Source organism: Pinus tabuliformis, chromosome 7 (genome assembly GCF_031772625.1).
Source record: "Pinus tabuliformis cultivar Carrire ecotype Pingquan chromosome 7, CPIR1, whole genome shotgun sequence".
NCBI lineage: Eukaryota > Viridiplantae > Streptophyta > Pinopsida > Pinales > Pinaceae > Pinus > Pinus tabuliformis.
This window is the reverse complement of record NC_142293.1, coordinates 541,440,891-541,447,751: the sequence shown is the minus strand read 5'-3', so window position 1 is coordinate 541,447,751 and position 6,861 is coordinate 541,440,891. Positions and strand designations below refer to the sequence as shown.

The window sequence follows — 6,861 nt, the reverse complement described above, 5'->3', positions numbered from 1 at the left end:
CGTTTGGAAGGGAGCGGTTATATAAGATATTTTCAGACAGGCAACATGCTGTCAGTTTCATCTCCTCTCCTCCTGCACTCTGCATTTGCATTCGCGTGTCTTGTTTCTGGTCGATGTGCAATTGCCTTTTTACAGTCCTTTATCTTTCGGGGTTTTCCAGTTTCCTGTCATTTTAATTTCGCTTTTAATACTCATTCTTTCGTACTCACGATTTAATAAACTGCTAACCCGCAGAACATGGTATTAACTTACCAATCCAACCTAGAATGATTACATAGCATTCTGTGGCATCCATGTTTTGAGGTTATTCTAAGTTCCTAGTATGGATGATTGCTCAGGTCGTGTTCGAGTGGTTAACCTGATGTTTTGTTCATTTTTTTAGCTGGTGTGTTTGCAGTGTGTGCTTGCCCATTTTATTTCAGATGTGCATATGCTGATATATCGCTAGAGATGAAACCCATGTAAGTATGCATTTGCGTCCTAGGTAATTGCTGGTTTCTCACTTTGATATTTGGGTGAGCCTGGATGATGGCTGGTTAGGTTGAGGAGAGGTCCATTACTAATGGCGAGGGTTACATGGTAGTATTCGTATTCACATAGCCTTGAATACCTCCTAATTTATTGTTTCTGTCATATGACAGGTTTAAACGTTGCTAATTTCTCACTTCGATACTTGGGTGAACCTGGATGGTGGCTGGTTGAGCCGAGTAGAGGTCTATTATTAATTGTGAGGGTCACAGAGTAGTATTAGTCTGCACATAGACTTGATTACTTCCTAATTTATTATTTCTGTCATATGACATGTTAAACGTTTCTAATTTCAGACTGAACAATGAACATCTCCCAAATTGCAAGGGATTTACCATTATTTTAAAAGGTTTTATTATTATCTCGATATTAAACCCAATGACACTTCAGCCTACAGAGATGGCTATTCTAGGTACGTGTTTTTATTTTTATTTTTTCTTTTATATTTTCACAAAAGATGTGTTTATAATTGGTGTCTGGATAGCTATACTTCATTTTGAAACCCATGCATATATATAGTTCTGAAGGTGGAGACACAGAGCTCTGCAAACAATGGTCATGGCGAGGGTAGAGTTGCATAGAAAAGGAAATCAATATGGGATGCTTTTTGATACAACGAGGCAAGTTTTCTAATTCTCTCCCATTTTATTCAACTTGGATTCTTTGATTTTGTATGAACGTTATAGGTGAAAATAATGTGGAATTTTGGAGGGTTTGAAATGCCCTTAGTTTTGGAATTTGAGTGTGTGTCCTCAGCTTCCTTGAGAAGATGTTGTTAATTTTTAGACTATGGTTAGTAGGTTCTATACTCGGAAAGAATATTCTAAATGCTAGGGAGTCAAAAACCTGAAAACCTCAATGAAAACACTAAATCTGTGTATGTTAACCTACAAAACATACTGCTGAAAATTAGAACATCAAAATACATGGATTTGACATTTATCTTTTATTGGACATCGAAGGAAGAAATACAATGCAATATCTCAAAACCACAGATTCATTCAACTCCTTGAAGTTCACAAAAAATTAAATATGTGAGCATTGCGGGAGGTTGAATACATCAACCACTACCTCATAGTCCACCTATGCAATAAACAAACAAAACTACTATGGAAGACTTTAGTAGCACCTCAACCGTGACTCTTAGCTACCAGACAAAAACCATTAACTCTGACTTCAGCTATACGACAAAATCCATCAACTATGACTTTAAGTTACAAGACAAAAGTGATCAACTATGACTTTGAGTTACTAGACAAAATTCATGAATTATTGTTATTATTGAACACACCATTTGAGCAATCTATGATAACACTCTTAACACATGCTTCCCAAGATCCCACGGTTAGGCTCTTTAAACCGTGAAGAGAATGGCCACTTTGAAAATCAGAGCTCTTCTGTGCTTTTGTATTTCCAAAGTAATTGTTTTTGAAGGCAATTACTTAGTGTGCTAGTTTTTTAAGTCATAAATTATTGTTATTGTTGTTACTACTGAAAACACCATCTGAGCAATCTACGATAACACTCTAACACATGCTTCCCAAGATCCCACGGTTAGGCTCTTTAAACCGTGAAGAGAATGGCCACTTTGAAAATCAGAGCTCTTCTGTGCTTTTGTATTTCCAAAGTAATTGTTTTTGAAGGCAATTACTTAGTGTGCTAGTTTTTTAAGTCATAAATTATTGTTAGTGTTGTTACTACTGAAAACACCATCTGAGCAATCTACGATAACACTCTAACACATGCTTCCCAATTTCCAAGTTCCATCAACCATAAAACTTATAAAACCTATTTCTTTTACTCTTTTAGACGGCTAGGGCAGCCACTAGGGTTTTAGTTCTGATATATGCAATTAAAGTGTTGTTTTATAGCATATGGGTGGCTCATTATTTGGGGTTAGTATCTATAAATCATATACAAGCAAAATCTAGCATAGTGGATAACCTTACACACCCCAGAAGGGCTAATGTGACCCTCTTACCTTGCTGTTTATGCATATTTAACCGTCCTGAAACAATTGACCCTAGTTAAACCGTAGTATCTATTTGAAGTCTTTGTTCCATTCTTGTTGATGATATTTTTGAAGGCTTTTCTTAGGCGGCTGGCTGTATGACATTGTATGCTCTAGTGTTGAAGATTATCCAAACCCTAACTTATAGCAGCCCATTTAGTGGTCTAACTTTAGAGTGTTTGAAACATAGCATTGAATACCTTGGTCATCTTTGGCCCTGCGAAGCTCTCTATTCGTCTTTAGACCTTCAAAAACTATTCACCTTGAACCCTAGCATTAGAATATCCTTATAGTTGATTTAGGGAAGCCTCCCTTGTGGTTTAAATCCCACTAAAGCAGCAAGAGGAAGGTTGCTGAGGTGACAGCGGCAACTGTTCCTCGTTGTTGCCATAAGGTCTGACCACTCGCCTGGTGAGACTTTGAACCGGGCCTGCTATGGCAACAGTACTAGAGGGTGTGACCCTCAAACTTTCACAAAAATTTCTGTTCAAAGTTACCTCAGAAACAACTCTTTTATGCACACTTTGATGCCAAATTTTGATGCTTGCAAGTGAAAGTAATGCAAACTAGAGACAGTAGCTCTATTTAAACCTTCAGGCGAGGGCCTTTCCATTTGGCACCTTGATCCTACATTGTAGATACATAAAATAAGTTGATGGAAGATGCAAAAGAATTTAAAGATGGTGTATGCCCCAAGTAACAGTGAGAATGGCATGGCATTCTTTGGCACTAAAAAAATACATAGAAATATCATAAATGCTAATGAGGGTGCAAGTCCTTCGCATCTATGGCAGACAATAAACATATTGGGCATATTCATATGAGTCTAGTAGTATGCAAGAGAACATGTTGGACATCTTCAGCAAAATCACATAGTTCAGCAGTAGCTATAAATTTTAAATAACTTTGACTTAAGAGCAAATCATTCTTTATCACTAACAGGTAGTATAATATCCCTTCTGGAAAATGTCCCCAAACGCCACTATTTTCTCTTAAGTTAAATGAGGTTTCCCAATGAGGAATTTTTTCAAATGGTTTAAAAACACCACTGTAGGTGTGTTTGTGTGTTGGCAGATTGATTTCAAGCAAATGTTTCCAAAACTCTTGGAATTCTCTTGGATATTTTCACACAGCAGTTAATATGCATAATTCTGGAAATTCATTTTTAAATGATCAACATAGTGCCTTTAACAAGCTTTGTGCAAACAACTTAAGTAGAATACTTGAGGCAAAATCTGATATTTATTTCAAAGCCAAATTCCCAAATTTACAATGCCATTGGGGAAAGAACACCTGGAAAATGCTCCAGTTGATAGAAAAATCAGAATAGATGATTTGATGAGCCTCTTGGGTTACACAGGGACAATGTTGAAAGTTGTAACTAGGTTCGGTTTTCATTATAATGTAATTGTAATCATGACATTGAAAAATAAATTGTGTTTTATTTTTGGAGTATGGCTTCTGTTACCGTTCAAACTAGTAGGGGTTCTAAGAGGGGATCCTAGAGGGACAATTGCTAGGTCAAGGGCAACAATGGAGCAATAGCTCACTGTCACCTCGACTAAGGCTCCCTACTCTTTACAGACTTTCACCAATGGGAGGAGACCCAGTATGATAAGGATCACGAAGATGAATAGATCAAAGATAGGATAAAGGGTGATCCTAGAAGCCTATTCACAAGAGAGGCTCAAGATTGTGGTTTGTTTGTCTTAGACGACAAGATGGAAGGCTCTCTAGGAAGGGCTTGGGAGGATTTCAAGGGTTAGGTTTTGAGTATGTGTTTATCAAGGAGATCCCTAAGCCCTAGAATTCTTGCGGAAACTTGGGTTCCAGGTGATCTTTGAAGAATGAATACACAAGACCAAGTGGACCCAAGGTTAGGTCAAGGGGATAGGATTTAACAATCAATGATATACTTGACCTAATTAGGGAAGGTAAAGGGATCAAGAAATGAATTTTCAATGAAAGGCAATGCAACGATCCCAGTGAGGTTTCTAGCCTAAGGGAAACCAAGGGCAAGAATTGGTCTTTGAGCTAAGGCTTGCGATATCTCAAGATCCCACTGTCAGAATCTCATGAAATTTGAGGTGCTTCTTGAGGACACACCAACACAGTTGTGGACCAAAAATCAAAGTATTTGGATGGCTAGATTGTGAGATATTTGATGCCCTTTGTGATCTATGTGGCTATACCTAGAAAAGAGAAGGTGAAAGAAGGAAATAATTTGAGGTGATCACCCTTATGGTGGACTAGTGCCTAGTCCATTAGGGAAATTTTGGAGTCAAGAGTAATTATGACTATGGATCAAATTTTCTATATCAAGGAGGTCTCAAAGACAACTTCGCATTGCATTAGGGCAGTAGCAAAAGCAACTTCAAGGGCTTTATACTTCTTTTAGCAAAGTAGATGGCTTATCAAGATCAATTTGAGCAGAGAAACATCCCTAGGAACATTCTTTCATAATACATGGCCCATACATGAAGCATCACTATTTAAAAACCCAATTTGCACAATTTCGCATAAATGAATGCAGCAAATTAGCCCTTGTATAGCGAAAATCCCAACAACAATGTATGTGACAAATAGAAAGAGGAAATAACATTAAATGTGCTTACATGTATTAAGAGTATATCTCGCTGATTTGTGTAGCTTGGGAGGTACTCCAAGCCCTAGGGTTTGACGTTTGGAGGGCGAAGTGCCACAAGGGTTACTTATGGGCTTGGAACCCAAGTATGGGGTTTTGCAACGAATTGCATTTTGGGCATTTCCGGGAGCACATTTCTACATGTGATGGCATGAGACGATAGAGAGTGGAAAGGAGAATCCAATGCTTCGAGAATCATCGAATTCCGAGTTGTAGAAGTGGAGAAATGAATTTTTGAAGTTGACAAATAATTATTTGGTATTCAAGTCATGTAGGCTTGAAGTAAAATTGTCCAAGAGACATGTCCCTTCATGAATTCGTGGAGCCCTCATGTTGTGTATAAATATGAGGTGAAGTGGAGGACTATTCCTCATCCATCTTGTGCAATACATACCTAAGAAAGAAACTCGCATAACTCTGAATTGGGGACGCAACAAGAAGGCCTAGACAACGTGGAGGAGGAGGATTGTTCATGAATTGAATAGGGGTCTGAAATTTGTAAAAGAGGCTGAGTTTGTTGTGTGGGGTGCAAATTGTTTTAAGGGTGAAACAGGGCCATCAAAAGGCTGTTTTGGAGGGTCGCAACCTTGTTTGTGGAGGCCGCAACCCAGGGAGGAGTAGCGAGGTTGTTTGGGGCTACTTTGGAAGGTGGACAGTCCTCCCAAGAGGCTGTTGCAGCCCTAGTTTGGGCGCTGAAGAGTGCCATGGTCCTCTTAGGGAGATAGTCCCGTGTCTTGGGCTATAAACTACCTTAGGAGAGCAACATAAAGGGAAACAAGTACTTGGAGGACAACCGCAACAAAAGGAGCAAATTCTTTCATAATACATAACCCATACGTGAAGCATCACTATTTAGAAACCCAATTTCCACAATTTTGCATAAATGAATGCAACAACTTAGCCCTTGTATAACGAAAATCCCAACAACAATGTATGTGACAATAAGAAAGAGAAAATAGCATTAAATGTGCTTACATGTATTAAGAGGATATCTGGTTGATTTGTGTAGCTTGGGAGGTACTCCAAGCCCTCGGGTTCGGGGTTTGGAGGACAAAGCGCCACAAAGGTCACTTGTGGGCTTAGAACCAAAGTATGGGGTTTTGCACCGAATCGTGTTTTGGGCATTTTCGAGAGCACATTTCTACATGTGATGGCATTAGACAATAGAAGGCGGAAAGGAGAATCCAACGCTTCAAGAATCGTCGAATTTCGAGTTGTAGAAATGGAGAAATGAATTTTTGAAGTTGACAAATAATTATTTGGAATTCAAGTCATTTAGGCTTGAAGTAAAATTGTTGAAGAGACATGTCCCTTCATGAATTCGTGGAGTCCTCATGTTGTGTATAAATATAAGGTGAATTGGAGGACTATTGATCATCCATCTTGTGCAATACATACCTAAGAAAGAAACTCGCATAACTCTGAATTGGGGACGCAACAAGAAGGCCTAGAGAGTGTAGAGGAGGAGGAGGACTATTCATGAACTAAACAGGGGTCCGAAATCTGTAAAAGAGGCTGAGTTTGCTGTGTGGGGTGCATATTGCTTTAAGGGTGAAACAAGGCCATCAAAAGGCTGTTTTGGAGGGCCGCAACCTTGTTTGCGGAGTTCGCAACCTAGGGAGGAGCAACGAGGCTGTTTGGGGCTACTTTGGAGGGTGGACAGTCCTCCCAAGAGGTT

General features: G+C 39.0%; 1 long non-coding RNA gene across 1 annotated transcript; it reads left to right on the top strand.

Moving 5' to 3' along the window:
* The first annotated feature begins 638 nt into the window (after positions 1–638).
* Positions 639–1,155, top strand: LOC149248466 (uncharacterized). Its single transcript, XR_016265739.1, has 3 exons — positions 639–727; positions 825–940; positions 1,048–1,155. It is a non-coding gene; the product is annotated as an uncharacterized LOC149248466 (long non-coding RNA).
* The last annotated feature ends 5,706 nt before the right edge of the window (positions 1,156–6,861 follow it).